Source organism: Saimiri boliviensis, chromosome 1 (assembly GCF_048565385.1).
Source record: "Saimiri boliviensis isolate mSaiBol1 chromosome 1, mSaiBol1.pri, whole genome shotgun sequence".
Taxonomy (NCBI): domain Eukaryota; kingdom Metazoa; phylum Chordata; class Mammalia; order Primates; family Cebidae; genus Saimiri; species Saimiri boliviensis.
The window spans coordinates 249,592,546-249,603,278 of record NC_133449.1 but is presented as its reverse complement, the minus strand read 5'-3'; the positions used below and the strand labels follow the sequence as shown (position 1 = coordinate 249,603,278).

The following is a 10,733-nucleotide window of genomic DNA, read 5'->3' as shown; positions in this document are numbered from 1 at the left end:
TTTTTTTCTGTACTTCACCTTTAAAAGGTGATTAGAGGTTATGGAAACAAATACACTACAGAATTCAAAATAATATATTGGCCAGCATGGTGGCTCTTACCGGTAATCCCAGCACTCTGGGAAGTCAAGGCAGGTGGATCACCTGAGGTCAGGAGGCTGAGACCAGTCTGGCCAACATGGTGAAACCCCATCTCTAGTAAAAATACAAAAATTAGCTGGATGTGGTGGCACATGCTTGTAATCCAAGTTATGTGGGAGGCTGAGGCAAGAGAATCGCTTGAACCTGGGAGGTGGAAGTTGCAGTGAGCTGAGATCACAACATTGCACTCCAGCCTGGATGATAGAGTGAGACTCCATCTTGCAAAAAAACAAAAATTAATAATAATATAACTATCATCTACCAAAAACTTACTATGTGACAGACACCAAGTGCTTTAGATAGCAGTTTATTAAAGTCTCTCTTAGAAATGATGAGGTGGAGGCTGGGTGCAGTGGCTCACACCTGTAATCCCAGCACTTTGGGAGGCCAAAGCGGATGGATCACGAGGTCAAGAGATCAAGACCGTCTTGGCCAACATGGTGAAACCTTGTCTCTATTTAAAAAAAAAAAAAAAAAAAAAAAAGGAGAAATGATGAGGTGGAGCCTATGAGAAACTAAGTAACTTCCACCCCAAAGTAATGACTAGTGAGTGGTAGAGATGGATTCACATCTAGAACCAAAACTCCCTTATCTGCTATGCTTTACTAAGCCAACACAGGTAGATAGATACAGATACATTCAATTATTTTGCTGAAATATTCCAACACTTCTTCTATCATTAGATACTGCTGAATAATTTTAAGGGATACAAAAGAAAAGCATGTGATTTACATTTTTCATGTCCGTGAAAATACATTTTGTTTCTGTGAAAGAACTGAATTATTCTGTTTTCTGATGGGCCATTGAATTTATTTATTTATTCACTAACTTTCTCATTCATTTAACAAATATTTGCTGGGTACCTACTATGGCCCGGACACTTAACATTCACCAAAGAACAAAATGGGACAAAAGCCCAGCTCTGATGAAGTTAAATTCCAGTGGAAGGAAAGAGATGATAAACAACAAGCCTAAAAATTAAGAATGTGATAAAAGAGATGGAGAAAGAAATTGGTAGGTTAGGGAGATCAGGAGTGAGGACAGTTACCACTTTACATAGGAAGGTTAGCTTAGGCTAATCTTTGATCAAAGACAGAAGGGAAGAGAGGGATATAGCCCCACAGATACTTAGAGGAAGAACATTCCAGCAGCTGGAAGAACCAGTACATGGTCAAAGATAGGAGTGTGTACATTGTGTGTGTGGAGAAGGCTGATAGTACTAGAGCACAGTGAACCAGAAAGAATTCCTTTCCTTTATTTTTAAAGGCATTCCTTTAAAAAAAATAAATCAGTGAAAAGATCTGCTCATCCTTTCTTCATCCTAAGTTCTTCAGCAAAAACTTGGGTCAATAACAGACCCAAATTCACATTGGAGATGGAAGACAGGATAGACTTGAGCAATTGCTTCTAAGAGCAGTGGAACGGATGCATTGCTGTTCACATGTGAAGTTTTGTTTTTCTCAGAAGGGTGTGAGCTGTCCCACCCTTTAGGGCAATGTGCAGACATGATCGCAAACAGGGCCCGAATGCTGGCCTGTGGAGCAAAGTCTTGGGAGAGTTTACTGACCCAACAGGGTACATCGAAAGCGCGTTCAGGAAGTTGTTATTATGTCATGATCTGGGATTAAATCCTCCCTAAGTACGCAATGATGAAGCAAAGAAGAATTCCACCACATCTTTGATGATGAGAATTTGGGCTCTTGGAAACATTCTCAAAGACTTCAGTCAGTCTTCCTCTTTTCTTTGCAATCAGATCAAACAGGGGACACATTTGGGAAAAGCTCTTAATTCCAAGGACTACTTCTCAGCAACACTGGATAAAGTTAGGAAAGAAGGCAAGGGGCTTGGTTAAAATCAGTGAGGATCAACTTGTTTTATTAATATAATGTCAAATATTTGTTTGGCTTTTTGGTATGATATTGTTAAAATTATTTATTATGCAAGCTTTATTTATTTATGAGGAAAATGAATGTAAAGATACTAAATCTGTTACAAAACGAAACCAAATCATGTCTCTTAATATTTATACAAGCAGTGGAAAAAAAATCTCTCTGATGTCCTTGAATTTACACTATGTTCACATTTCTTTCTTTGAAGCTGTAATGAAATCTGGCATATACATTCTGACGGTGTTTATGCAGAATAACTTGAATGAGATTTAAGGTCTAAAAAGAAAGTGGGTGTGGAATATTTAAAGCCCAGAATCAACGTCTTCTCTATTTACAATAACTTTCAGCTGTATAAAATCTTTAAGAAAGATTATTTAAATCCATCTTCTATTTCATAAAATATTTCATCATTGATCTAAAATCAAAATATTCTTTCCATTGGTATGGGTCAAAATAAATTCAAAGAAGTGGTAAATTTTCTTAATAATGGGGATTTAAAAAAAATAGTTGTTAATTAGAACAAATAAAAGAACTTTCTTTTATAACTTAATTATAAATTTTCTTTTTTCTGATTATGAAAATATTAAACAATTTCTTTAAGAAATTGGAAGATACAGCAATTTACTTAGAAAGTACTTTTACTTGAGTATAGTGGCATGTACCCATAGTCCCAGCTACTCAGGTGACTGAGGCGGGAGCTTAAGCCCGGGGTTTCAAGTCCAGCCTAACCAATATAGCAAGACCTTGTCTCTTTAAAAAAATTAAAAAAAATTATTAGTATAGAACTCTGAAATAATTCTCAATATTGTAATATACTATAAATATATGTCTTGGGAAATTGTACATGTTTATATATTGCATCGAAATTGAAATAACAACATGAAATAATTTTGTTTCCTAATTAACTACTTTTTAATTATATTTATAATAAAAAATTTAATTAATACCAAAGGATTAAAGATAAGAGTTCTCTCACGCCAGCCTTGACTTCTGTTTCCCAAGGTAATTGAAGCTGATTGTTGTATATTTCTTCCAATTTGAAAGAGATATTATAATTGTATCATCCTACGGAAGACATTCTCATTGTATTTTTGTGGCCATGTATCTCATGGAGAATCTTAAAAATCAAAGAGATTAGCAGGGTTTATAGCATAAAATCAAGTACAATAAGGGACCCCCTTTTTTGTAAGTCTTTCGCAACATGTAATTTTTTTTTTTTTTTTTTTTTTTTTTTTTTGTCTTAAATCCAATCTAAAAAATATGGAACGCTTCGGCAGCACATATACTAAAATTGGAACGATACAGAGAAGATTAGCATGGCCCCTGCGCAACATGTAATTTTTAAGTAAAGGTATTAAGTCAATGATATTAATCTGACGCATTTCCAAGTCCGTGCATTAGAGTCCATTTCCACGTCCTAGAAGATAACACGTAGTTAGATAACTCTCCACTTACCGGGTTGAATCAGCCTTTTCCACACAGCATTGCTCTACCAAATCTCTGCCTCTTTCCTACCCCACCACTGAAGACCTGATGTGCTTTCACGCAGAGGCCGTGACCACCTTTGCCTTGGCTTTCACTGGCTCCCTTGTCTTCTATTCTTTGTATCTGTGCAATGAAATGCAATGTTTCTCTGTGCTTACCTTGCCAGGCTTTAAAAGTCCTTTCTATGCATAAGTTGGTCATCGCTAGTATTAAATTCCTTTGTTTCAAGTTTCAAATGATAACTTTTCTCCTTCTTAAATTCCTATTTTCAATTTCTGTTACAGTCTTAAATACTTAGCACCAGAAAGGAGACAACTGCTCATCCTACCCTAATACTATATCTTCACTTTGCTTGAAATAAACTGTTGATACTTCCAAAAAACAGCATTCCACAACATTTTGTGGCTAGGAATTCCCCTGGGCATGCAGCAGCCTGCTGCTTTCTAATAAGGATAGAAATTTCAGCTCTTTCTTACCATTAAATTTTGGTGCAAGTTTATTCAAAGAAAGTTTAGGCTAATTAAAAAATTATTTCCTTTAGCTTAATTCTCCACTACCTATCTATCTATGATATAATTGATCATGAATGTTTTCCACTGGCATACATTTTCAACTACCAGCATGCCTATTTTGAAGAGCTGTGTTCCACTCTCTTGAAGTGCCTTGGATTGTGTCACAAGGATTTCTAGTAAATGCCTGTGATAATAAATTGAAGTCTTAATTAGGATGCTAATATGTGTAGCAATTGCTATTATATCAGCTTCCTTTGGTGGATAAAAATGGCACTTCATGTCACCTATCCAATAGCATGTGCAATTATTCTGAAAACTCCTAAAATTACTGAAATTTATTCTTTCTTTATTACTTCTTCCTCTTCTGCTGCTTCTCTCTCCTGTGATATATATCATATGTGTTATAGATACTTTATGTAATTTCAACCTCCGTAATTCCAAATGTCCCAACTGAAAGAAAGGTAAGTAGTAGATGAATGCCAGAGGGTATTCTGGCCCTGGATAGTATGTAAGAAGAACCTAACTCTGTAGCTTAAATTCCTCAAAACCAACAGAAAATGAGCAACTCTATGAGTAGTGAGATTTGCACAACTTTGTTCACGACCTAAAGTAACTTGAGTAATTGTGTCCTAGGCCAGAGAAGTCTTCTATTTATTACTAATTCAATGGATATGTTTAAAAATAAAAAAAAATAAGCGAATGCATTTAAAAATAATAATAAGTAGACAACTTATTTCAAGTAAATCTGAGTATGATTAACTAAATACAAATTATAATAGAAGCAAGAAGGGAGGCTGAGATAGGAGAATTGCTTGAATATGGGAGGCGGAAGTTGCAGTGAGCCAAGATTGTGCCATTGCATTCCAGACTGAGCAACAAGAGCAAACTGCATTTCAAAAGAAAAAAAAATTAGTCCTGTATGTTTTTTGGGAGGAGAGAATACAAACATACACTGAACAACTTTATATTTTAGGATTTCCAAAAGATAGAGCCAAAATTAGGCCTCGATTGAGTTCATGGTAAGTAGAAGTAAAAACAACCTGAAAATTTCCCGATATGATCAGTGCTGATTTAAAAGATGAATAGCCACACACTTTAAAAATGTTCCTCTAATGGGAGCTGTCTCCTCTTCTACACCCACGGCATCTTGACCCCTCTCCGCTTCAACCAAGGCTGGATTTTCACTACTCCCTTTCTTCTTCTCTACCTATCACAAGAACTCACCCTCAGAGAAAAATGTCAAGTTTAATCCTTCCCACTGAGATCTCACCTTAAAAACTGCAATAAAACATACAGTCATAGTGTAGAGAACATGTATTAAATTATCTCCATACACGAACTTTTTCCTTCGGGTTTACAAGTTAAAGCAAAGCAAACTTTACCAACACATAGTTATGAGCTAGAGAAATTAGGATGCTAATATGTGTAGCTATTGTATATTGTATTATTGCTATTATATCAGCTTCCTTTGGTGGATGGAAATGGTACTTCATATCACCTATCCAATAGCATGGGTAATTAATCTGAGAAACTCCTAAAATTCCTGAGTTTTAGTCTTTCTTCATTACTTCTTCATGTTATGCCTGTTCTCTCTTCTGTGATATATATTCGAAGTATTACGTAATTGTCTGATTTCACAATGGATCATTTCCCCCCATTCTTGCTTTAAACATCCTCCTTCTTAATGCTTCCTGCATTCTCTTCAAGCTGTCAAATTTAATCAAAACTTGCTCTGATGGGAGAATTTGCTATGTATGTCACCTCTGCACAAGAGAATGGAAAGAGTTTAAAGCAGCAACCTTTTTGGCACCAAGGACCCATTTTGTAGAAGATAATGTTTCCATGGATGGAGGTTGGGGGAAGGTTTCAGGATGAAACTCTTCCGCCTCAGATCATCAGGCATTAGTTAGGTTCTCATAAGAAGCATACAACTTAGATATCTCACATGTGCAGTTCACAGTAGGGTTTGTGCTCCTATGAGACTCTAATGCCACAGCTGATCTGACAGGAGGCGGAGCTCAATGGTAATGCTCCCTTGCCTGCTGCTTACCTCCTGTTGTGTGGCACAGTTCTTAACAGGCCACGGACACATAGTGGTCTGTGCCCTGGGATTTGGGGACCCCGGGTTTAAAAGATCACCTAATCCAGGGGCATTTGAACTGAATAACAGTGCTATATATTCTTTAAATTTAATTTCAAATTTTTTAGAGGCAGCGTGTTACTCTGTTGCCCAGGCCAGAGTGCAGTGTTGTGATTCATAGTTCACTGCAGCCTTGAACTTCTGGAATCAAGCAGTCCTCCCACCTCAAGCCTCCTGAGTGGTGGAGACTAGAGGTGTGTGCCACCATGCCCATCTAATTTTTTCAATTTTTTTCTTTTTAGAGACAGGATCTCATTATGTTGACCAGGCTGATCTTGAACTCATGCCCTGAAGCTATCCTTCTGCCTCGGCCTCTCAAAGTGCTGGGATTACAAGTGTGAACCCCTGTGCCTGGCCCCCCGTGCAACTTCAGCATTTAAAAAATAATTCAGATTCATTGAATTTTAGAAATTCTTATAATTTTCTGTGGTGGGCATTAGTAACTTCATTATAAAGATGAGCTACTCAGACCATAAGCAGGTCGGTGCATTGCCTCTAGTCACAGGCCTACATAAGCGGCAGAGTCCAAATCTTGGCATGCCTTTCACTGAAATCTTTTCTCTTAGGGTGTAGGTGCCTTTAAAAGGGCTTGAATTCTGAGTGTAAGTGAACAGTCCTATGCAAGAGAATTTCAGGTAAGTAAGATTTGATGAAAAGGAAAGGTGAAACTTTCTGGAATCTATCAGATTTTGGTCCATTGTATTTAGTTGAATTGTTGAAAATGTATCTTTACAAATATTCACATATAATCGTCTGATAGTAAGGTTATAACCAAAGGATTCTGATACCTCCTTTGATGTATAAGAGGAATTCTGTGGGGTATCTGCTGAAAAAGACTCTTCACGTTAGAACTTTTAGCCAGCAAGTCATATTAAAGCCTGCTGCGCTTCTTAATGCGTAAAAATAACAAAAAACAGAAAACCCTGCAAAACAACAACAACAACAACAAAACACTCCCACCTAACTTTGTTTTGCTCTTTTCTCTCCCTTTCCCAGTGTTACTTTTTGACTCTATACTGCCCTTGTTGGACTTGCATAAATCCCTCATGCTTATCCTTTCCAGGAAATAATGAATGGCTTCCTGTCTTGCCCATCTCACTCTCTGCTTCCAAATAGTTGCTAGAAAAGAGTTCAGCACAAATTTACTTTTCAGTGCGTGTGTGTTACAGACTGAATGTCTGTTTCCCCCCAAATTCATATGTTGAAGTCCTAAACCCCTTGGGATGGTATTTGGAAGTAAGACCTTTGGGAGGTAAATTAGATTTTAGGTTTAGATGAGGTCAGTGGCCCCTATGATGGAATTAATACCCTTATGAAAAGAAGAAGAGAGATCAGAGTGCTCTCTCTCTCTCTTTCTTTCTCTCTCTCTCTCTCTGTCTCTCTCTTTCACTCTCTCTCTCTCCCATATGAGGATAGTGCCAGAAGTTAGTCCTCCATAAACAGGGAAGAGAACCATCACCAGCAACGGAATCTGCTGCCATCTTGATCCTGGACTTCCAGTCTCCAGAACTGTGAGAAATGAATATCTATTGTTTCAGCCACCCAGCCTATGATATTCCATTACAGCAGCCTTAGCTAACCACAGTACGATTTGTAGCTAATCTGTGTGGTTGTACCACACCCGTAGTACTTTTCAGAAACTACTGTCGTGACATTTTCTATTTATGCAGCTCTACAGTGTTCAGTTCATCTTGGCTAAATATACAGTGACACTTTGGACACTGTAGTACATGTTTCATATACTAAGGTACTGTTGATTTGATTATTCATCTAATAATTCATTATATTCAACAATTTTACGGCCGGGCGCGGTGGCTCAAGCCTGTAATCCCAGCACTTTGGGAGGCCGAGGCGGGTGGATCACGAGGTCAAGAGATCGAGACCATCCTGGTCAACATGGTGAAACCCCGTCTCTACTAAAAATACAAAAAAATTAGCTGGGCATGGTGGCCTGTGCCTGTAATCTGAGCTACTCAGGAGGCTGAGGCAGGAGAATTGCCTGAACCCAGGAGGCGGAGGTTGCGGTGAGCCGAGATCGCGCCATTGCACTCCAGCCTGGGTAACAAGAGTGAAATTCCGTCTCAAAATAAATAAATAAATAAATAAATAAATAAATAAATAAATAAATTCAACAATTTTACCTTAAAAGCTTCTAAAGTCAAGCCTGAACTGTGCAATATTTTTAAAGTCTGTGTAATTTTAAAATGCTGCATTTGCACTGCATTTTCATTATAATTTTTACCCAGTTCTTGCTAGCATGATTGAGGCAGCTGAATATTTTATTTTAAGCCCTGAAACTGAGATGGGGCTTGGCGATGTCTTCAGTGGTAATCATAGGGAAGGGGATATTTGCGGTAGAACATCCAGGCCTACCATGCAGGCCTGTGGGTTATAGCCTGACCCACTTGCTTGCAGTTCTCTCACTAGAAAAGGAAGTCCTCCCTGCTCAGGCATTTGGCAGAAAGCCCAATGAAACTACTTTTGTTTTGGTGAGAGCAACTGATCTGTGAGGAATTCTTGAATACAGAGGAGAGAAGTAGGACATTTTCCAAGGTCCCGGTAACTATAGGAACGTGGAGCGACAGCATTTTGGAATATGTATGCAAGGCATCAGGGAGCATGAACTATGTGGCTGGATGCCTGCTGGGAGTGACTGTCAGAAGTTTCATTTACAGGCTCCTGAGGGTTACACATAGAATGTCTAAAAATTATTTTTTCAAGACTGGAATGAGATAATACCAAATATGTTGAACTAAACACTGCCTATCAATTTTCCATGTATTACCTCGTATGCTAGAAGATTAAAAATAAAATAATTAGAAAAAATATCTTCTATGTATTGAAGACCTATGATGGATTAGGTCTTTAATATGTCATCGAATTAATCCCTCATAGAATCCCAGATTTGTTTGCCTATTTTATGTATCTAAGAAGAAGCATAGACTTACAAAACATAATTTTGGGGCCTGGCGTGGTGGCTTATGCCTGTAATACCAGAACTTTGGGAGGCTGAGACGGGTGCATTACCTGAGATCAGGAGTTCAAGACCAGACTGGCCAACATGGCGAAATCCCGTCTCTACTAAAAATACAAAAATTAGCCTGACGTGGTGGCAGAAACCTGTAATCCCAGGTTTGGGGAGGCTGAGGCAGGAGAATCACTTGAACCTGGGAGGTGGAGATTGCACTGTTGCACTCCAGCCTGGGTGACAGAGAGAGACTCTGTCTCCAAAAAAAAAAATAATCATAATAATAATAATTTCTGAAGTTTACATAACTATGTCATAACACTGAGATTTAAACCTAGATCTGTTTACTCTAAAGCCAAATCTAGGAACAGAAACATTTGGTAGTAACTAATACATTGCATTCCCTATTCCCACATAGATATTTATTTTTCTAGGTATAATAAGTTTCTCAACAAGCCAATTAATTTATTTCCATTAGGTCAATTTTATGATTTATTTCAGGTTCTAGAAGTAAGCTAGGAGTTATTTCTATCACCTACCATAATCAAAGCATGCTAACTCAACACCATCTTTGCCATAATCCTAGGAGATCATATACTTCCCTTATTCCAACTAGACCTACTTACATGGATCTCATTTGCAAAACAGAATTTATGTTTGTTATCATTTGTAATATCTGTTAGATTGCAAGTATACGAATGAACAATTTTTGAAATTTGTTTCTATTCTATTATATTCTTCTTAGAGTAAGCTTCATGTTTGGTGGCCAAGTGATAATTACATACTTTTCAGGACACCTTAAAGATCTAACTCAGTGTCCAATTTCTCTTTATTCCATGAACTCTTTAGGTCATATTTGCTAAAAATTTTTATATTTTGGATTTTAATATCCAGTTTCATTTTTATGTAATTTGACAATGCTTCAAACTCACATAAAGATATATACTGAGGTGAAACCACTGGTATTTATGAAAATTGCATTCTTGCATTAGCCTATTCAAAACCTCTCAACACTGAACGATAGAATTTCAGTCTAAGTAGGTTAGCTCCACTTGATTTATGAGTCCCAAATCCTAGTCTTTGGCAAAGTTCCCTGGGATGGGAACTTAATACAGAGCCTCACCCATAAGCTAGACAAATGAGCCCTCTGTTTGGGATATAACATATCTCTAAAGCAATGCTTCTTAAACATTTTCATCTTTTTGGGCTATCACCCAGACTTTGTGGTTGCTACTAAAAGTCCTGTCATTAACTCCTTGAGGAGCAGGCACAAGAATGGACTCTTCCATCCTTCTGTGGATAAAAGGAAATTTCATCTAGTATTAAAAAAAAAAACCAGCAAATGTTACAAACATATGAAAGAGAAGATAGAATAGTATCTATTGCTTTATTTGAAAAATCTTGCAATCAAACCTATTTTTGCCTTTATACTCACCAAGTTATAGAGATTAGGTGCGACGCAAATTGCAGAATGTACGGCGAGAATGCCAAACTCTACAGTAACTAATTTTTATTACTATTTCTTAAAAATTCAATAGCTGAGAAAAGCGCAAAAATCAGTTACTTGTGGCAGAAGGCCTTGGCAAGGCTTGCCCATAAA

The 10,733-nt window shown here is 37.4% G+C and overlaps 1 non-coding gene across 1 annotated transcript; it reads left to right on the top strand.

Annotated features, from left to right (window-relative positions):
* The first annotated feature begins 3,293 nt into the window (after positions 1-3,293).
* LOC141581918 (U6 spliceosomal RNA) lies at positions 3,294-3,396 on the top strand. Its single transcript, XR_012514745.1, has one exon. It is a non-coding gene; the product is annotated as a U6 spliceosomal RNA (small nuclear RNA).
* Positions 3,397-10,733: the final 7,337 nt, after the last annotated feature.